General features: G+C 49.2%; 1 protein-coding gene across 1 annotated transcript in view; it reads right to left on the bottom strand.

Moving 5' to 3' along the window:
- COL15A1 (collagen type XV alpha 1 chain) overlaps positions 1 to 22,991 on the bottom strand; it is a 103,765-nt gene that overhangs the window by 69,726 nt on the left and 11,048 nt on the right. The gene's annotated exons all lie outside the window — the stretch shown is intronic.

The following is a 22,991-nucleotide window of genomic DNA, read 5'->3' as shown; positions in this document are numbered from 1 at the left end:
AGGGAGAGAGGAGGCCATGCTTCACATATATATTCGACTACGCTTGGAAATGAGGAAGAAATAAATTCAGGAATGAAATGGGATCCTTCAGGAGCCCCACTGTTGTGTCTTAATTATTGTTTTTCAAACTTTTTTGACAATGACCGACAATAAGAAATGCATTTACATGGCCACCCAATATGCACATTTAGACAAATATATATCTGTAACAGTGAAACAGATGTTTCATAAAACATTATTTACTTTTAATACTTACCAGGCACTATGATATTTTCCTTTCTGTTTAACAATTCTTTTTCTCTTTTGTTTTATTAAAAACATGCTGGAAACAACCTACTGAACTGATATCATTACCCATGAACAAGTCATGATTAGCAGTTTGGAAAACATTTAAAAATATTCCTAGAATATCCCTACAGTGTTCCCCCATCAACTTAAGGATTTTTCCCCCATTTCTTTCTTTAAAAGAGGATAGGTTTGGGACTTCCCTGGTGGCACAGTGGTTAAGAATCCACCTACCAATGCAGGGGACACAGGTTCTAGCCCTGGTTCGGGAAGATCCCACATGCCGCGGAGCAACTAACCCCGCGAGCCACAACTACTGAGCCCGCTTGCCTAGAACCCGTGCTCCGCGACAAGAGAAGCCACCGCAATGAGAAGCCACCGCAATGAGAAGCCCACACACCACAACGACACTCGCCGCAACTAGAGAAAAGCCCATGCACAGCAACGAAGACCTGACGCAGCCAAATAAATAAATTAATTAATTTTAAAAAAAGTGGATAGGTTTATTTTGTTTTGTTTTATTTTGAATGAGGTCTACTGTTTAAGTGCCTCAGGGTGTGGGGAAAAAAGCAGGGACAAAACCATGTGTTCTCAGACCTTAGGACAACTGAAATACGTATCATCGTCATCGCCCTTTGTCACTGTCGTCATCATGGTCAGCATCACCCACATTCCCCGGGCTCTCACTCTTACCAGGCTCTAATCTCTTCACATACATTAGCTAGCTCATTTACTCCTCACAACAACTCCATGAGGGTAGGTACTATTATCCCCATTCTACCCCAGAGAAAACTTAGAGAAGGTAAGAAATTTGCCCAAGGTAAGCCTCTCAGGAGAGCATCCCACTAATGAGGTGTGCTCTTAACCACTACCCCTTGGGGGGAGAAATAATAGGCCTCCATTGTGGTGGCCTGGAAAGGACCCCAGGTTCATGAGCCTTGGTCCACCCAACCACCATCCCCTGGGAGAAGGCTGCAGGCTGGCTTGCAGTGACGTGCACCCCTGTGCACCTGCGGTGATGAGATAGGAAGGCAGGTCCCAGAGAGAGGTGGGCAGGAGCTCTGCAGGCGGGACAACAGATGCAAACTGGATTTTGAAAAAGGAATGCTTGAAAAAAGGAACGTAAGATATTCATTTTGTTTAATATGTTTAGATTGATTTCATGTTGAGATGATAATTTGGGGAAATTCTGGGCTCAATAAAATATATTATTAACATTTTTAGAACAAGAATAACATGAGGAACAGGCACGGGCCCACCACTCCACTTAAGAAAGAAAATATCAACTCAGCTGAAGCTCTCATGGACTCTCTGATCCTATTCTCCCTGCCTATGCCCCAGAGGCAGCCACTCTGGGGGTCTGGTGTTTATTATCCCCATGCATGCCTTTATGTGTTTACTACATGACTCTATGTCTCTAACAGAATGCAGCACTGCTGTGCCTGTCTACTAACCTCATATAAATGTTGGCATGCTGCATGTATTCTGGAACTTTTTTATTTTCCACTCAACGCTGTATTTTTGAGATTTATCCCTGTTGAGACATGTGGTTCCAGGTCTCATATTTTCGCAGCAGTACTCTAGGTATACATAAGCCACTATGGATTAGTTCACATTTCTGCTGATGGAAAGTGAGGTTACCATCACTATCACAACCACCACTACTATGGACTTTCTTATACACATCTCCTTGTGCTTACCTGTGCAGGTAATTCCACCACTTAGGGTAGAATTATTGGATGATATGGGTATATATGCATCTGCAACTTCACTGAGTGTGGCTAAATTGTCCTCTTAAGCAACTGTGCCATTTTTTTAAAATTGAGATATAACGGACATGTAATATTGTGTAAGTTTAAGGTGAACAAAGTGTTGATATGATACTTATATTATGTATTGCAGCATGATTACTTCCCTAGCATTAGCTAACACCTACATTATATACCATAATTATCATTTCTTTTTGGATGCAATTATTATCTTAATTATCATTAAGATGCAACTGTGCCATTTTATATGTCCACCAGAAGCACGTTCTTACAAACATTTAGAGGAGGTAGAGAGATGAGATTTGGGGAGTGGTCCATGGGGCTTTTCAACTACAGTGATGATGTTTATTTCTTTTTTTTTTTTTTTTTTTGTGGTACGCAGGCCTCTCACTGCTGTGGCCTCTCCCGTTGCGGAGCACAGGCTCCGGACGCGCAGGCTCAGCGGCCATGGCTCACAGGCCCAGCCGCTCCGCGGTATGGGGGATCCTCCCGGACCGGGGCACAAACCGTGTCCCCTGCATCGGCAGGCGGACTCTCAACCACTGTGCCACCAGGGAAGCCCTTTATTTCTTAAACTAGGTGATATTCAAAAGTATTCCTTGTAGTATTCTTTATAAAAATGCCATGGAAAATATTTCACAACACTCAAATGAAAACGATTGTCCCATCCTCAACAAAGGGCAAATCTGATCATGTTGAGAAGGCTTCTCTGGCCATCTGTGCCCACAGGGTCCGCGGCAGCCTGGGCGCCTGGCTGGAGAGGCCTTTGTGGTCTAGACCCAGCCGCACTGTGACTCCCCAGCACTCCGGACGCCCTCCCTCCAGAGCCCCAGGCCATCACAGGTCCCCTCCCCTCCTTGTCGAATGCTCTTCCCTCTGCCACCACCCCACCTCGCCCCACCAGTTATTTTTACCAGAATAACTAACTCCTCATTCTCCAAGACTCCCTCCCATGAAATCTCTTGTTTCACCTCCTGACCTACATCTCCTTCCAGGCCCGCATCAGATGCCCCCTCAATATATACTGAGGTCTTCCACTTCCACTCCCAGCACACTGCAGGTCCCTGTTGGGTCACTTGTCTCTCTCCCTATTGTGCCACAAGAACGTGGACCACACCATTTATCTCTGTGTTCCCAGTATCCAGCTCAGTGCTGATGAATGAATGCATGAAAAGATGAACAAATAAATGAATGAAGTCCAACCCCTTCAGTTTAGAGAAAGAAGGCAAAATTGAGGTTAAAGGAGGGAAGGGATTTGGCGGCTAAAAGCAGATCTGATTCTCAATCCAATGATTTTTCTGTCCAGTTTGCAACTTGCAATAAAACAGAAACTAAAGTATGACAAACCCCAGAAGGCAAAAATAACAAGATCTATAAATTTCATTAAATTTAACAACACATAAATTTTTAAAGTTCTGCATAGCAAAAATAAATCCCCACAGTGTCAAATAAAATCCCAACCTGGACAAAAATATTTGCTACATATATCACAGACAACAGATGAATTATACTAATACACAAAACAAACGAATAAGCAGGAGGCCAAAAATCCAACAGAAAAATGGGCAAAGAACAGGAAATTCTTTCCACAGTAAAAGAAAAAAAAATGGCTCTTAAACATATGAAACAATACTCAACCTCATTCAGAACAAGAGAGATACAAGTAAGATTATGAAGATACCATTTTCCCTATCAGATTGGCAAAGATCAGAATGTTGGATAATATTCTGTTTAGCAAGGGTTTGAGGAAACAGGCCATCACATGCACCGCTGGTGGGACTGTAAACTGGCACAACAACTGTGGGAGGGGCACTTTGACGATATTTATCAAAAGTAAAAGTGCATATGTACTCTTTGACCCAGCAGTTATACATCTATGAATTTTTAGAACAGATACAGTTACAAATGTGACATATAAAGCACTTAAAGAATATCCATTGCAGTATTGTTTAAAATGTATCTAAATGTATCTAAACCATTCTGTCTTGGAATTCTTGGGGAATGGTTAAATAAATAATAACTTTTGGGACTTCCCTGGTGGCACATTGGTTAAGGATCCACCTGCCAATGCAGGGGACACGGGTTCGAGCCCTGGTCCGGAAAGATCCCACATGCCATGGAGCAACTACGTCCGTGCGCCACAACTACTGAGCCTGTGCTCTAGAGCCTGTGAGCCACAACTACTGAAGCCCGCGAGCCACAACTACTGAAGCTTGTGCACCTAGAGCCCGTGCTCCGCAACGAGAGAAGCCACCACAATGAGAAGCCCGCGCACCGCAACGAAGAGTAGCCCCCGCTCGCCGCAACTAGAGAAAGCCCACGTGCAGCAACAAAGACCCAACACAGCCACAAATAAATAAATAAACATATAAATTTCTAAAAAAAAAAAAAAAGTAACTTTTGATATACCCATACAATGAAATACAATGCAGCCTTTAAAAAGGTATGGTTCTTTAGGTTTTAATATGAAACAAGATGTATTAACTAGAAACAAACACATAAGAAAAACAAGGTGCAGAATAGAATTGCTATCAGTTGGAAATACATATATTAATACATAAATATATAAAATATATTTTAATATATATATTAAATACATCTAGAAAGATACACCAGAAACTGGGACCAGAGATTGTCTCCAAGGAACAGTGCTGGTGGCTGGGAGATGACAGGAGACTTTCTTTTCACTGGATACTCTTTTCTACTTTTTGAATTTTACCCCAAGTACATGATGTGAAAAATAAAGACATTTACATATTTTTAAAGACGTTAACACCCTACATCCCCTTTTAGAAAGTATAAAACCTTTTCTTCATGTTTCTCCTCACTCAAATATAGCCCATCTCTATAGAAAGAAGAAAAAGTGAAAAGAAAAGAAATAGAAAGAAAAGCAAGCAACCCACTGAGATTTCTTTCCTCCCCTCCACAGTTTAAAGATAAAAGCAAAACAAAACCATGAGTACCCTGCTGATAGCTTCGCTTTCTTCTCCATTTAATCCAGTGAAAGCTTTTCCTCTAGCTCCTCTCTCTCTCCTACTGAGAACAGGAGAAGTCCCTCTCTGGTGGGATACTCCAGGTTTGTAGAATGTGTGGTTCCACAGGGAGTGAATGACCGGGGCCTCTCATCCAGCGGCTCGTTTCTAAGTGGTGCCCTGAGCGTTCAAGGGACAGCTGGGGGTCCAGGGTACCCAAGGACAGGGGCTGAGAGGTTCCCACCCAGAAGCCTGCTTAAACGAGCCCAGTGCTGCCACGGCCAGTAAAGCCCAGGCTTCCATGTGGCCATTCTGGGAATTCTTAGTTCCAGGAGGATTCTGGTTTGGGAAAAAAAAAAAAAAAAAAAAAATCACCAATCTATCCAATCTCCTTATCTTATAGACAGGGAAATGGGTGGTCAAGGAGAGAGTTCCAGGACGAGGAGACACAGCCAGGAAGCAGTAGATGGAGCAGTGAAGCAAGGATAGACAGAAGGGAGGTGTGATTCTGCCTTAGGGGTGACTTGGAATGACAGATGACCCAGAACTGGTATCCCTCCCGCGACCCCTAAGCTGCCTCAGCCCTGCCAGGCACAGACCACTGGTGGGCCAGCTGGACAGTGGGCAAAAAAGGCAGCCTGCCGAGGAGAACTACCTTGGTGTTGGATTCAGATCCAGCCTTTGCCAATTACGAAGCGGGCAGCTTTTGGGCAGATAACTTACTGCTGACGAGGGGACATCCCACCCATCTCACACATGGGGACCAAATGAGATGGTGGAGGAAAAGTGCAAGTGCTCAACAAATGGTAGAAATTGGTCTTCTGTTTGATTCAGAGGTATAAGCTTAGCAAAAAGCAAAGTCTGCAAAGAGATCATTTCCTAATCCTACCCGCCCCCTGCTGCCCAGACCCCAGCCATGAGAGAGGACCGGAGTGCAGGCATCAGGCAACAGGCCTTGCTTCCACTGGGTCGGCCACAGGGGGAGCCAAGCCACAATCTAGAGGAAGTCCAAGTCGGCCCAGCCATGCTCTCAGCAACCACCACTCCCTCCACACGCATGGTCCCACAGCGTGGCGCGGCAGGGAGCGACCCCTGGCCTGGAGTGACCCATGCTCAGGGCTGCGCCTGGGCCTGCTGGCTCATTTCTCCTTGGCCTCCAGCAGGAAGGCCACCTGCTCAGGCGGCCACCAGGGAGGGGAGAGAAGCCAGGGAGCCAAGACAAACAGGCCCAGCAACTTGGTCCATACACTTGTCCTAGGATGGCTCTGTGCTGGGTGGGAAGCTAGGGGTGGAGGTCACAGCTGGTGGGAAGACATCTCACCATCCTTGAGGGGCAAGACTGGAGGGGGCAGTGCTAATGGGGGACTGACTGCAGAATTCTCTGGCCTCAGGAACCTTGGGGCCCTTTGTGGAAGGTGGCCACACTTCGCCACAGATAACTACTTATCTCATAGGACATCTGACCTCAGTCTTAATCTTTCACTTCATTAATGCATAGGGATAGCTTCATTTCCAATGGAGGTTCTTCAACCCACTTTTCCAGTTCATGAATTTGATAACATTCATAAAGCCCCTACCTCACACCTTATGTGCAGCTGGGGATATGGAGCTGAACCTAGAATGTAGGCTCTCAAGAAGCTCATGATCTAGGTGTCTCAGTTAGCAGTCTTCCACTCATGCTACTCACAAGCTCCAGAGCCTTCAATGGCTCCCCAGCGCCCTCAGGATCAAGTTGAAATTCCACTCAAGACACCTTTTGCTTCACTGCTTCATTCTCTCCCTTTTCCTGTCCCTGTCTTTGCTCAGGCTGTTCCTTCTATCGGTAACATCCTCCCCTATCTTCTCACAGCCAAATCTTTCTAAGCTCACTCAGCTGCACCCCAAGACACTGGAGCTCCTCTCCCACCCTATACACAGAGCCATAGTCATGACTCCCTCCTTCAAATACCCACATCAGGGCTTGGCAGAGAGCAGACACTTGGCATTGTGGCCTGAGGAAAGGAAATAGAGAGATGCCACTGGGCCTCACTCTCCTCAAGTCTTTGGTTTGGGCTCCTAAGCACAACTTTGGTGCAGCCCCTCCCGAGGGCACAGGGAAGGGAATCAGACGGCTTTAGAGGTGGACTGGGCAGAGGAAAATGTGAACATTTTCAATGCCACATGGTGCAACTTTCCTCCCAGGAGTCCAAAGCCAGTTTCCATGGAAACCAGGGCAGAATCCTAGTGCTGAAGAAACAAACAGGGCAGGGTTCAGGTTTTCCTTCCACAGAGATGACAGTGACCTGGCCAGAGGTGAAGAACTGGAACCCTTCCCTCTCCTCCTCTCCAGGACAGCTGACATCTCTCCTCCGCAGGCAGGTCTCAGTTTCTCCTTCTATGTAATGGGCTGGTTCAGCCCTTCCATCTGTGGGGTCCTGAGACAGTGCCTGGGGCTAGCCTGGGCTAGCCTGGGCTCTGGAGCCTTGCCTCCTCAGGGAACTGTATCTGGCTTTGCAAAGCTCCATCTCACAGATGATTATCTGGGACCTGAGCCCAGTGCTCTGCGCTTGTTAGCATTTAAAGCCCCAAGGGACTAAGGAGCATTCCTCTGGCTCTAGGTCAAAGAGGGTTGCAGAGAAGCCAGACAGGGTGGCTGAGGACACTCCAGGAACGTGCACAGCAGCGGCCCCAGGCGGCCACACGGAGAACTGCATCCATGAAACCCAAGGAAGGCTTCCTGGGCTGCAGCTGCGAGGGTCACCGCCTGTGCCAGAATCACCGTCAGGTGTGGAAGTGACCCAAGAGAGCAGGTCTGAGGTCAGTGGGGAGCTGTGAACAAGCCAGGCCTAGAACCCTGGTGCCTCCCTCCCATCCTCTACCCCTTTCCTACACCGGCTGCCTGGGAAAGCAAAAGGTGTCCCTTCCCCACATCCCATTTCCACTTGCCATTGTGAAGACTACAGAACACTTCAGTCAGCTTAAACGGGGACTCACTGATTCCTCTTGCTCCCACTGGGGGCAGGGCTCAGGGAGTCCAGGTGTTCCAACCCTGATGGAGCCAACAGGCTAAGTGTGTAGGTAAAGTGGGGATGACTGCCCTTGGGACCCCAGCAGGGCCCCTTCTCCCCTGGATTTCCCTGCACTCACCCCTTGGGAGAGAGGAGGTTCCCAGTGCCTCCTTTGCTGCCTGCTGGGAGTTCACCAAGCCACAGGCTCTATGCAGAAAGACTGCTCACCATTTGGAGAAGGAGTTTCCTCTGCCACATCCCTCCACGCCAAAGTCTATCTGGTTTCTGCTTGCACATCTACACTGTCCAGGAGCTCAACGCCCCCAGGACAACCCTGGCCACTGCTGGGCAATTCTAAGTCTTCTTTCTCCCAGTAAGCTAAGGCATGTCCTCCTGTAGCTCCCACCTGCCTGGCTGGGCCTAACTCTGCCCTCTGGACTTCCACACCATGGCCTCTCAGACACTGCATGGAATGGTGGACAGGGCCCGGCCTGGGAGGCAGATTCTGCAACCAATGCAGCGTATGATCTCGAGCAGTCCCTTCTCTCTGAGCCTCAGTTTCCTCGTCTATGAAATGAGAGGCCTGCATCAGATGGTTTCCAAAGGCCCTTGCCAGGTCTGAATGTCTTCAGTTTTGCATCCTCATCTCCCATCTGTTTTCCAGTTTCTCTAACCACCCTTAACTGCCGGTTCCTTCAGCCCACAGCCTTCAGGCCTGGAAGGAATGACTCCAATGGGAACCAGCACAAATCCAGCTCTCCCTCTACAGATGTCCTCATCTTTGGACAGTGTGGCCTGGCCGGAGGTGGGGAGCACTGTGCCCGGGAAAATGTCATAACTCTGCCTGTGAGGAAACATCACCGCACCCGGGCTGGAGTCCCTGAAGGCACCCAGATCTACCTGACTCCCTTCCCGAGGAAAATGGACGCAGCAGAATTCCTCCTGCAGGGGCTCAATCCACACCCAGCAAAGATGCAAGAGGTTCTTAGAAAAACCTACCACCCAATGCATTTCTTAGAAAAAAACTGTTTCGCTGCCAGGGAAAAAATCCTGGATCAACTTAGAAGGAAGACCTGGGCTTGCCAACAATCAAAGACCTCATTTTTCTGAATTACAGAAGAGCATTTTTCTACATGTAAACTTAGAACGCCTCTTTCCCTTTTCCGGTTTTCATATATAGCGCAGGAATTTTCCTGCTCAATGAAGTTACTGTATGAGCTCTCCTCTCTCTCTTTCTTTCAGGCCTCTGACCTCAAGTGAGAAAACGATGGTTTTGAAGGGGCCTGGAGGTGGTCAGAGTCCTGGCAAGGTGTGGGCCCTGCAGCTTGGTTGCCCTGCCTAGCAGCTGGAAGGAGCTGGGCCCAGCTGGGTGCCCCAGCAGGAAGAAGTCTGCACCCACCAGCACCCTCTCTGGTTTCGAAGCATCCTCTCACCTGTTCCCTCTCCATGGGGGAGGGAGGCAAGGTGGGGCTCATTCTCTCATTTGGCAAAGGGAATCAAGCCCCAGAGAGGAGAAGTAACTCACCTGAAACCCCAGTGCGGAAGCCAACCTATTATAGCCCACTGCCTCCTGGGCTTCCCCCTCGGCTCTCCCTCTGTGTTTCAACAGTCCCCGTCCATCCCTCCACCGCTACACCCTCATCCCTGCATTCTGGTGGTTAGCTCCCTTCCTTCCCTGATATGCCTAGACATGGGCTCCTGGACATGGATCATGCAGACTCATCTCGCAGTCCCTGGCACCAGCACAGAGTCTGGCAAGGGTGACCTATGAATGGATGACAAGAAACAATAACATCTGTGGCTAAGATTTACTGTGGGCTTGCTGCGTGAGAGGCACTATTTGAAGAGCTTTCCACCAATCATTTCACCTTCAGCCTTGATTCTTTATGAAGGAGATAATATTATTATCCCCATTTTACAAGATAGAAAACTGAGGCTTGGCAAAGTTAATTACTGCCCCAAGGCCATGAAGATAATAAGCAGTTGCAGTCAGGATTCAAATCTGACTAGGCAGTATAATGTTTTACGAAGGCTGCCGTCCTAGCCACACGTCAGAGTCACCCAGGGAGCTTTTAAAAAGACAGAGGTCTGCCCCTCCTGCCTGGCCTTATGGAATCAGAGTCTTCCAGAGTCTGGCCTGGGTGAGTCTGATGCCCTCTCCTGGTTGGCAGCCACAGGTAAGGGTTAACCTCCTGGGGTTTGGTAGCAGAACGATCTGGACTTGAGCCCTGGGTCTACCGCTAACTGGGGTGTGACCTTGGGCAAGCCAATTCGCTTCTCTGAGCTGTGAACTAATCTGTACGGCGGGGCAGCAATGAAAGCTGCCTCCTGGAGTCACCACGAGAATGGACAACACGATGGGCCAGGAACGCTCAGGACCCAGAGACTAGGCAGACTCTGGGCCGGGTACCCTCATGGTCTCTGCAGTTCCCTTCACAGTCATCCTCCAACTGTTATAGCCTTTACAGAATTAATAATAGAACCAGATAAGTAGGCCCAGAAACTAGGGAACTGAGGAGCTGAGCCTGGAGAGAGTGCCATGAGTCCCTCATTCTGTGACCGGGCCCTGCAACACACACACACACACACACACACACACACACACACACACACACACACACACACACACACACACACACACACACACACACACACACACACACACACACACACACACACACACACACACACACCGGCTAGGCAGAATTGGCTCCAGTGCAAGAGCCATACGCAAGCCCCAGGAAGCAAGCAGTGGGTCTTGCTGTGCTGCTGTGGTGAGGGTCTTCAGACCCCTTCCTCACTGCCTTCCCCAAACCTGGGTTCACAGCCACTGCAGGGACCCCGTGCACCAGGTGGCACAGTAAAGGCTAGCAGGTGTGGGCAGGCATGAGGGCCACGGGCATCTGGGAAGGGTTTTGTAGTAACTCCTCTCAGTTTATGGCCCTTCCTTTTCCATTTGGGGAACAAAGACTCTTTGAGTGTGATGGAGGCCTTGACTCCTGGGGATGACATCAACTGCGGTGAGTCACCACTCCCGGCAGCAGCTCCAGAGGACTCAGCCCGGGGCTCTGCAAGGAAAACTCACAAACTCACTGAAGCGGGCCTGGAGGAAAAGGGGCCTGCCCCGGGCATGTGAGGGGCACCAGAGAGGAACAGGTGGCAACCTGCTGGAAGTGGGCAATTTCAGGATCTCCTGAATATGCCAGGCTCTGCGCTGCAAGGGGACACAGAACCAATGCTGGCAGGGCAGATGACCAGACAGTTCCCAACTGTTCCCCAGGGCCAGGGATGGCAGGAGGGCAGGGAGGGGCACGGAGGAGGCCACCAGCAGGAGAGGGGAGGCTAAAGGAGGCCTGCCCCTCAGCTCCCTAACACACGCAGATACAGTCACACATGCACACCCACACACCCATCCAGCTTCACGCTCGTAAAACCACACTCATACACACTCTCACCTATTCACAACACTCCCACGAACACTCACGCATACCCTGATACAGATATCCATACACACACATTCACACACTCACATGTATATGCACACATATCCATACACACACCTTCCCCCACTCTCATCCCATACTAACACACCCTGACACCTTCACACACTCACATCCACACACAAATCATTCGTGGAGACTCTCACACATTCACACACCCACACTCATCTACCCTGATCCATACACTCACACCAAAGCAACTCAGACTTAATTTGCTTGATATTTTGGGTTCCAATTACAGCCTCGTTTGAAAAGGATTCTGCAGCTAAAAACTAACCCCCCCAACATAAAGCCACCCATTAGAAACCCTTCCACGTTATAGAGGTTGAAGTGGGGGCACTGCAGGGGCAGATGTTTGCCTGGGGACCCACAGAGAGTCTGCAGCCCACTCTTTCTTCTCTAGCTTCCTCTTTAAAGGTCTGGAGATCTTCGGCTGCACTTCCTACACACAGGGTTTCAGTTTCTCTGATGTGGGCACATTTTCTGGATTCTGCCCTTATCAGTAAAACCTTCTTCTCAGAATATTAGATTTGGGTCATGTCTTCACACAGCATCGAACCCAATTAACTCATTCTCTTGGAAGCAGTGCTAGAAATGGCTGAGCAAGAAGTATGAACCGCAGGTGATATGGGCACCTGGCAGAGCCTGGCACAGGTAGGTGCCCAATAAATGTTAATTTCATGAATGTATGAGGAAAGTGTAACAATAGCTCGTGTGTAGTGAGCCCTTATTATGTCCTGGGCGCCATGTACTTTACCTGCCGAGCAGTGGTTCTCAACCCTGGCTACACAGAATTACCGGGGAGATTTTAAAAAAATATTTATGCCAGGGGCCCACCCCCAGAGATGTTGATTCAGTTTGTCCAGGCATGGCCTGGGCACCAACCTCCCAGGTGATCCTGATTCAGAGCCCCGGAGCTCTCCACAACAACCCCACTCTTACTGTTCCCAGTCGACAGATGAGGGGACAGAGGCACAGAGAAGTTAAATAACTTGCTCGAGGGCACACAGCTATCAGGTCCTAGAACTGGCGATTTTAAGATATGAACCTTAAAGGTCTGAGGCAAGGAGTTGAGTCTCCCTCTGTTCCTCTCCTCTCCAGGAATGTCACTTCAACCCAAGGCTGCCCCACTCCAGGGAGCACACCTTGACTGTCCCGGCCCTCAGTGACCTTGGGCCTGTCTGCCTCCCTCTTCCCATTGCCCTGCTGCCGATCCCCACGGCTCTGAGCATCAACACTCAGCACCTGCCTCTCAGGAAGGAGCTTTGCCACCAGCAAGAGACAGTCTCTCATGGGCTTCATCTTCTGAGCAGATCTGGGAGGGAACTGGACTGCCACTGCTCTCATTTTGGCCAGCGTGACATATGTTCCAAACTAGAGAAGGATCTCCAAGCAGCACAGTATTAGGGAGAAAGATTCAGCCAGGTCTGGCTTCAAATCCCAGTTCAGCATTTAAAAGCTGTGCAACTTTGAACAAGACACTTCATCTCTCTGAGCCTTGGTGTCTACATCCATAACACAGGAATAATGCCACCTACTTCAGGAGAGACTTTTGAGAATGACTTGAGATAACAGACGTAAAATACTAGGCAGAGGGCCTAGCAAAGCATACATTCAATATAGCACAGTGGTTGTTGTTACTGCAATTATCGTCAATGATACTAGCCTTCTTTTCTTTCCCCTGAACTGTTGTCTATAATTGCCAGGAAAGATAGGTTTGTGCAATTTTCCCTCTGGGTCTCAGTTTTCTCACCTGCAAACTGGGGTGAAATGACCTCCTTCAGCTTAGTTGCAGTGAAGGTCAAATGTGGTTCTGCATGTGAAAATGCTTTGTTAAGCATAGCCTGCTCAGGTGTAAGGAGCAACTAACATGGACAGAGAGCTCCAAACAGGTGTAGGGGCCTGAGAGGACTGTTTATCTCAGATTAGTGAAATTTGAATATGCGGAAATGCTATAATGTGGCCAGTGGAACTTCATAAGCAGAATTTCCTGTCCCAGCCTGGGAATGGCTTGAATAAAATGGGGCTGACCAAGAGGAGCTGGAACCTGGAAATTGGTTTAGCATTCCCACTCCATCCCCCTCCTGACCCCAGGGCAGGACGCTAAGGTCAGGCTAACTGCATCTGCTGGAAGAAACAACAACTAAACGATAATAATAATGGCCCATGTTCACTGTAGTGGGTTGAATGATGGCCTCTAAAATGATACGTCCATATCTTAATCCCTGGAGCCTGTGAACGTGACCTTATTTGGAAGAAGGGTCTTTCGAAGATATAATTAAGGATCCTGAGATGACGAGACCATTCTGGATTATACAGGTGGGCCTTAAGTCCAATGACAAGTGTCCTTATAAGACACAGGGGAGATTTGACAGAAGAGAAGGCGACATGATTATGAGGCAGAGATTGGAGTGATGCAGTCATGAATCAAGGAACACTGAAAGCCCCCAGAGCTGGAAGAGGCAAAGAAAGATTCTCCCCTAGAGCCTCCACCGGGAGTGCAGCCCTGCCAACACCTTGACATTGGACTTCTGGTCTCCAGAACTTTACCAGTTTGTGGTAATTTGTTAGAGCAGGCAAAAAACCTAATACATTCATTGAACACTTACTGTATGCCAAGTCCTATTATAAGTGTGGTGCCTGGACTGAGTCATTTAATGCTCACAATAACCCAGTGAGGAAGGTATTATTACCTGTATTTTATACATGAAGAGATTGAGATGCAGAGGGATGAGGCCATACAGGTAGTAAGTGGCAGAGACAAGATGTGGACCCAGCCTGGGTCCATTCTCTATGGACACAGGGTTAGGCAGGGCCCCAGCTGCGATGGGCCTTCCCTCAGATCACAGCACAGCCACAGCAAATGAGCTGCCTCCCAGACAGGCTGACGGGAGGCCGAGTCCCCTGAGTGACTAGATCCCACCGATGGACAACAGGGAGAGGCAGCCACGTGGCCCCAGCTGGGGGAAGGAGGTTGGTGATCTGTGGGATGCAGAGAGGCTTGGGAGGTGCAGCCCAGGGGGCCTGGGCATGTCTGCGAGGGTTCTACAGCCAGGAGGAAGCTTGTGGCCTCCAAGGGAGCTGCTCCCCAGAGAAAGCCTGTCCCAAGCCGGAGGAGGCCACACTTCCAGGAGGGGCAACAATAGCTACTTCCCTTACCTCCCCACTTTCCCCTTGCCCTTACCTGGGGGAAGTCCTCTCCAGCCACACTGGGAAGCTGGGCCTCAGGGTTGATTTTTTTCTAAATGCCTGCAAATGGATCACCCCATCTTGCCAAGAAACCCTCCTTTGGTAAGTTTCCCAGGAAGCTCCAATTCTTCACTTCTATGTTATTATCTGTTTATTTGCCTATGTCTCCCACCAGCCTGTGAGCCCTTCGGGGGTCAGGCATCATCTGTTTCATGTTTATATCTCCTAACTGCACCCTCACCCCTCTAGCACAGGGCTTGCCTGAGTTAGGCAAAAATTGAGCATTGATGGAGGAATGAATAATGCACACATGAGTGAATGAATGAGCTTAATGGATTCTGGAGAAGAGTGACCGTATGCCTGCCTTACCATATTACATTTATTGTCATCAATACATACAATCAATACAGTCTTTTTCAGCAATTACAAAGAACTCTAATGAACGTCAGCTGTTTGTCACAGTGATCCCACCAGCACCATTTAGCTCAATATGCACTTAACAGCCTAGCTCTCATCTGATCCAACTGTTGAAGTATAATATAATATTAATAGCCAAACAGAGGCCTGATGTTAACTTTTCTGAGGGCTGCGATCTTCCATCCTTTTGGCTGACCAGGCTTCTGAAAGATGCCTGCCTTGGCTCTCACCCACCAAACTGAGCTGGGGGTGCCACTCTAAAACACACTGGCCTCTTAGACTTCAGTGTGCATTCCAGCTGCCTCCCCGGAACAAGGGCCCGGGTAGGGATTGTGGACAACGTACGCTTCCCCTTCTCATGATATACTATTAGGTTCTTGAGGTTTGGCTGGAGACCTCAGAGACGCTGCTCGTCGCCTATCTGGGGGCTAGAGCATGAGCTGGGGCCACTGGGCAAGATGGGGCGGGACAGGCCAGCCCTCGAGGTCCTGGGAGAAGAAGGGTAAGATTCCTGCTCCTTCCTGCATCCCCCCACCTCCAACCTCCAGCCCCACGTTGTAAGGCATTGGGGTGGGAGGGGCATCGATGGTGGGAGGAGCTTGAAAGAGTAATTCTGGAGCTTTCTAAGTCTCTAAGTAAGGCATGTCCTTGGGTATTTCTTGAGTTCTTTCGCATGATTGACACCACGTGGTCCATAAAATGTCTTACAGAGTTAGAGGTGCTAACCACATGCAATTCAGTGATAATTTACATTGTGCCAGCCCCGAGAGAAATGCAGCCACAAGGGGAGGATGGATCTTGGAAGGGGAGGCAGGAGTGGACCTCCCTGTCTTTCACTCTATCCTGGTCCCAGTCCAGGGTTCTGGCATTGCCCACAACCAGCATCCAGTGGCCACACTTGTCTGGACTTGGGCCTGGGGTGGACTCTGGAAGATCAAGAAGACTCAGGCTCTGGTCCCCGAGTAGCTCTCAGACTAGTAGAGGGGGCAAGATACCAACACACAGAGCCTTGATACAGGTGCCTGAACTGAAGGACAGGGCAATGGAGATGGGCCTGGAAGGCTCTACACAGGTGAACATGGTAGAGCAAGCAGAGCATAAGCAAACCTATGGAGTTAGGAAACTGAGGGGTAAGTGGGTAGTCCCGGGGGATGGGAGCAATGGGACTCTTAGGTAACCTCCAACATTAGCACAGAAAGGAGAGAATTGTGAAGCCAGGTTAGAAGCGTGAAGCCAACATCAGCTCATTTACTCTCAGGACAATTTGGTAAGGTGGGAACAATTGCTCTCCCATTTTGCAGATAAACAGACCAAGGCTGAAGGAGATCAAGGCCACAGAGCTGGACTGGTGTGGTTGGGACTCACACATGGGTCATCTGAGGTCCTTCCCAGCTCTTTCTACTCTTTATCACTTTTTCACTCGGGAGACTGGAAACAGATTAGGGAGAGCCTTGAATGTCAAGCCAAGGAGACTAAAATTTATGCAACAGGCAATGGGGTGCCTTGAAAGGTTTCTGAGGAAGGCTGCCGCTGACCATTTTAGGAGGCATCACCACTTCACCTCGAGCTGCTGCCCCTGCAGTCGGGCCCCTTCCTTTCCCTTGCCAAGCAGAGGGTGGAATTGGGCGATTTGGAATGTGGAGCGAAGGCGGTCGTTTGGCAACAGCAGGAGACATATTTTCCTGCAGCCTCTCAGCACTTGTCATGTGATGCCCTGGGCAAAATCAAGCTGCCCTGGGAACAGCCCAGGGCGTCCCAACAGATGAGCTTGTATGAATTCAGCCAGGGCAGGGAAGCAGCTGGCAGAATGAGTTCACAGCTTCAGCAGGAGCTGTGAAATCTTGCCTACACTAAACAGGCTGATAGAGGCCTGGAGACTCGGGGTGACCTTCAGAGCCGGGAAGGACTTCAGTCCAGTGTCCCCAAGATGAGGAAACTAAGGCCCAGACTGATGATGTGACTTGCCCAGCATATCGTGTTCCCACAGTTATCGACTATCCAGGCCACTCTCACCCACTGCCCTAAGAAGGTGAGGCACAGGGAAGTGCTTGCTACACAGTAGGCACCCAATACAGGAATGGATGCATAGTGGGGCCTGTGGTGCTCACATATAACAACTCGATGCCATGGATTAGGGGGAAACAAACGACATAAGAAATTTGTCCTACAGCTGTTATCAAACACACTGCTTCTTTCTACAGATTTTCCTGCTCCACTGTGCAGAGACCTGCTCCCTGCGGGATGCTGGAGCCCCATTTGGCTCTGAGATGGGATTTGAGTTTAAGGGAACAGCCAGAACAGATGGTGACCCTGAAGTCATATTTTGAAACAGGCTGACTCTTGTTTAATCTAGATGAAAGTACAGTTTGATGGCCTCCAAATGTCAGCTGGAGGAAGAGCCTGTGCACCTCCAGAGTAATGGCAGAGGGAACCAGACCCTCCAAGGTGCGTACCAGGAGATGCCCCTAACTGGAGGCCTGAAACTGAGGGTCACCTCGGGGGCACCCGAGGAGGATGAGCCTCGAGCCTCGCCCAGCAGATGCAGGGGAAGGACGTGTAATTCTGTGCCAGAGAGACCTGCACGCAAGGCCTCATCCACTTACTAGCTTTGTGCCAGTTCCTTAACTCCTCTGAGCCTTAGTTTCATTATCTGGACAGAGAGATGACAATACCCAGCTCTCAGGGTGGTGGTACAGGGTAATGTCAGGTGCTGAGCACATCTTATTTATCTGTCCGTTCACTCATTCATTCATTTACAAATATTCTCAAGCACCAGCCACCAGGTGCCTGGCACTGCTACTGTGGGAGATTCACGGGTGAACAGGACAGATGCGTCCCCTGCCCTCATGGCGTGTATGCTCTAGCACTGTGTTCCTGGATGGGCAGAAAAACCGCCTGAGGGCTTTAGAAGTCTGATTCTCGGCTGCATACCAATCAGGACCTCTGGGGGAAAGGCCTAGGCCTCCACATGTTTTCAAAGCTCCCCAGTGACGCTGTTGTGCACAGGGTGCGGTTCATGGTTTCGGGGAGAGCTCTCCCCCACCAAGGGCTTGTCTTCTCGGGCTCTACTCTGAGCGCCTCACACAGCCTGGGAGGTGGGACCTCCACTACCCCCTGTCCAGATAGGGAACCAACCCTCCTTCTGAGCAATCTGCCCAGGTCACACAGCTGATAAATGGAGGAACTGGGATTTGAAGTCCAGCTGATGTTTCCAAAGCTCAGCTCTAACCATGTGCAGCCAGGCACAGGAGAGACCCTCAGTGTATGTGAATTCCTGTCCCCCGTCTTTGCTCCCACATCCCTGAGGATGGGACAGATGGACGTGTCTACACCCAAGCAGCAGCAAAACTTGGGAATTTGAGGGTGGTGTGATGCCACCCACCTGGACATCAGAAAACCCAATTCTAAATCCAGTTCTTCTATATTCTGGCTGTGTGACTCTCATCATGTCCCTTGTTCTCTCTGAGCCTCCATCTTCCCCTCTGTAATTTAGGAGAGCCAGAATAGAGGATCCTGAAAGTCCAACATTTTCTGGGTCCTCAAGGTCCCCGGTGGGTTTTGATGGGAGCGAGGTATTTGGGGGGCCCACGGACCCTAAGAAGGGAGCTCAGGAGCGCCAGCTACCCAAGGTGCATGAATGGTGAACTGTGCTTCTCCCACAAGGAGCATGGACCACACAGGGTAGGAGGCTGCCTCCAAAGAGATTCTTAGAAACCTTGAACTTGAGTGGGACTGGCCAGTCTACCGCATGCATATGCATGAACAGCATTTTTCACATTCCACCCAACCTTCCCATGCTCGTGCTCCCACACACTTATTCCTGGAAAGGTAAATGCAGATTGAGGAGGGACGTTTCTTACAGCCACCAACACACACACATCTATTCATTCTACTAGCAGTTATTCAGCACATGCTGTATGGCACCACTGTTCTAGGTGCTGGGGATCCAGCAGCGACAGACAAGTTCCTTCCCTCGTGGACCTGAAAGTTCTAGTACAAGTGCTATGGAGAGCAGTGACCTCCATCTTGTCATAGCAAAAAACCAAACATGTCAGTAGCCCCTTCCACACACAAGTGCGTTAGGTAACTATTGATGGAGGAAACGTTTATACAAAAACGGGTTCTTGTACCCGCTACCATAATTCCAAGCCTCCCCCACCAACTGGGGACCTCAAATCTATATATAACATCGTCTCCACTAAAGCATCACCATTAGAGAGAGGGGACCCTATACCTGAGGGCCTGGGTCTAGCCAGAGCCCCACAGAGCTTAGAAATTTAATTAAAGCCTCCTGCCCTATCTTTAAAAGCACTTAAGTTTTGCACTCCAGAATAATTGTGGGCTGTTTAACATAAAAATATTCTAAATTATTTTCCAGTTGCTACTGGACTCCCTGAGTTATCAACCGCTGAGTAAAATGGATGCAGGAAATAAACAATGTAGCTTTGCACACTGCTGTCACACAGCCAAGGACCACGAGCACACCCAGTTTGAGAAGCAGGTCTCTAAAGGAATGGCCTGGACAGGAGTGGGTAATGAATCACCCATCTCCCACCATCTCTAAAGGAATTGCTTCCCATGTGAAAACACCTAAGGACTTCCCACCCAAGTTATTCCCCCACAAGACCTCTCTGTTCCCTGGCAAGAGAATTCTGCATGTACTTGTGGATACACATTCTGAATACAGAGATCCAGAGAAAGAAATCAGAAGAGATAATATAAGATCTGGATGAGCCTCAGAGCTGGTCCAACCCCTTCATTTCACAGATGGGAAGAAGCTTTTCAAAGCCGAGACTAACTGCAGAGGGCAATTCTTAGAATCCTTTTCTTGTGTGACCTTCACAACCTCTCAGCCAGGCAGCTATGATGGCCTGGGAGGCTCTGGGTGGCCAAGGTAAGACCAGAGACTCTGCTCCAGGCTCTCACTCAGCCCTGCTTCCCTATCATTCTACTGCAAGTCTCTCATATACACTTCTCTTGGGCAACACAGAGGTGGAGACCCTGTGCCCCTCCCTGAAGCCATAAACTCTCGGGTAAGTAGAGGCAAGAGCAGGGCAGGAAAGAGCACCCAGAGGCTCTCAGCCCATGGACCCTGGGCTATGAGCACTGGGCAGGACCCAAGGGGCAGTGGAAGCCCAGATGCTCACCCAGGGCCAGGCTCGGGAAAGCAGCTACTGGACGGAGGTCCTGCTTTCATGCTGGAGACCCCCCACTTCAGCCCCATCCCATCCTGTCCTGTCCCATCCCAGCCTCCCCTCCTTTACCAGGCTCAGAGAATTGACTGCTCAGGCCACACCAGCAGCTGCTTCCATCCTATCCTCATCCTGTTGCCTCTATCTGGAACATTCCACTCCTCTTTTAACCCACCAGCCCCACCCCCTTTCCTGGCTAAATCTATTCACACCTCAGATCTCATCTTAAAGGTCACAACTTGGGGAGACTTTCCCGACACCACAGTATTAGAGTGGCCAGGCATGTGCTTTCATAGCTCCCTGTACTTCTTCATAACACTTTTTACTGTTTATAGACATTTAGGGTTTTTTCTACAACCCTTTATTTAGTGTCTATGTCCCCCATTAGATTCTAGGCTCCATGAGGAAGGGAACCACACTTATCTTGTTCATCATTTTATAGCCAGCATGTACCACACTGCCTTGCACACAGTAAGCAGTTAATAAATATTTATCAAATAAAAGTGAGTGAACAAATGAGTGAATGAAAAACCGACCAGGCTATGACAGGCAGGATGACCATTTATACCTAGAAATTTTGGCATTAATTCTATCCAACTCACCCACCCATACTTGCAAAGTCCTTGCTTGTCTCCCTGCACTGGAAGGTCAATGATTCTGAACCCTGAAAATGAATGGCACTGTCCCGGCTCTCCCCATCCTTAGGTAGATGGGCTTGCAAGTGACTCTGATGGAAGAAACCAGGTACAAGCAATGCTGAGGGAAGCCATAGGAGGGTTTAGGAACCATGTCAGTTAGCACTGAGGTTGAACCTCGTCACCATGGTCATTACCCTTCACTGACGGATCATGGTGTGCCAGGCACTGTGCTAAGAGCTTTGGGGACATGACTCCATGTACTCATCCAAAGAACTCTGAGATAAGTACTATTATCATCTCCACTCTACAGATAAGAAAACTGAGGCTAGAAGAGGACTAGTAAATTGTCCAAGGTCACCAGCTAGTACGTGCAAAGCCTAGAACCAAACCAGCCCTGCCTGACCCCTAGCCCCAGCACTTGACCACCACGCTACAAGGCGCGCCCCTCACTTCTGTTTCACTCCCATCAGCCAGGGGGCGAGGTAAGGTGTAGATTCTGATGCAGCAGGTCTGGGGCTGGACCGGGGAACCCTGCATTTCTAACAAGCTCCCCAGTGGTGTTGATGCTGCTTGCACAGGGACCATACTTTGAATACCAAGTCTATAAAGGAGAAAGAGGATTTCAACAGGGCAGGGAGAGTATTCCAGACTGTGGGGCAGCGCTAGCAAAGGTAGGAGGAGGAAACATACTTGTAAATTCAGAGACAAGTGGAGTTCAGCGTAGTTGGAAGCCAGGGCACCGTAGCTGGAGCCAGGGCACCAGGAGCGCTGGGAGGGGAGAAGACGCCTTGAGCTCCAGCTCGAGGAGAGTGGAATTTAAGGTGCTGTAAGGGAAAGCAGGGAAGGGTTTTAAGGGCATGTGACATAATGGGACCTGCCACTCGGGTTGCTGTGAAAAGATGCACTAGAGGACAGAGAGATGGGAGGACCTATTGGCCAGGACAGGAAGCTGCTGTGACAGTCCCTTAGTGAGCACGACACAGGCCTGAACCCAGTGGGGCAAAGGGATGAAAGGAAGAGATTGGAAGCAACAGACCTTGCAGGAGCAGAATCAGTTTCTTCGAAACAAAGCTACAACACTCTTTCCAGGTGCTAAAAATTTCTCAACCAATCCATGCACTGCAGCGACAGTGCAGAGATGACAAAGCTGATGGCAGGTATAAATTTAGGTGCACACAATTCCAATAAAGTCTCAAACAAAACAACTCTTAGAAATGGGGCTCACCAACCAGTTCTTCCAATCGTCCATACAGTCTCCATGGTGACCCAACCTTTTCCTTTCTTTGCAGATTAAGTATCTGAGTCCAAGAACAGAAGTGACTTGGTCAAGCTTCCCATGGAGGGTCCAGACCCCAGGAATCCTACCACTAGCTTAGTGCTGTGCACCTAAGAGCACTTCCTTCAGCAGAGGAAATGAGGACATTCAGCCGTAGTTTGATAGCAGCCCACACTTGCAAATATTAAACAAGAAAAACCATTCCACTTCTGCAACTGGAAGCTCATATTCTAATAAAAGGGGAGGGGGGAGACACTGAAATGAAGCCATCTACTCTAGACAGTTAAGCCTGAAATAAAATTAGAAAATGTGTCACGTGGAAAAACTCTGCAGTGAGAAATGCTTTCTTTTTTCCCTCCCTTTTTCTTTCTGTGGGAGAGTGAGCAATTTGGCATTTTAACTAGACAGGGAAGGAGAGCAGCTGTGGTCTCCATTATGTACCAAATACACACAGCCGTTGGGCACAGTTCTGTATCCTGACCCATGGAACAGGATGTCAGTGAAGGATGGGAGCTGGACCGAGCGCTGCTGAGTTGAATCACCTCCCCCAACCTCCGCAAAGTTTGGGTGAAGTGAATTCAGATATCCTAGAATGTTCCCGCTAACAGTGCTTTTAGGATTCACCTGGTCCAACCCCTTCATTTCCCAGATAAGAAAACTGAGGCCCAAAGAGAGCCAGTGATTTGCCCAAGACAGAAGAGCAGGGGGACAGCAAGGTAGAGCCCCTCCAGTGCCTCCAGTGTACTGGGGCCCCACCATGGCTGGT

Source organism: Delphinapterus leucas, chromosome 6, assembly GCF_059928025.1.
Source record: "Delphinapterus leucas isolate spDelLeu-1000000601 "Yukka" chromosome 6, BTC_Dleu_Yukka2, whole genome shotgun sequence".
Classification (NCBI taxonomy): domain Eukaryota; kingdom Metazoa; phylum Chordata; class Mammalia; order Artiodactyla; family Monodontidae; genus Delphinapterus; species Delphinapterus leucas.
Note: the sequence above shows the minus strand (reverse complement) of the source record. Positions and strands in the feature narration are given on the sequence as shown.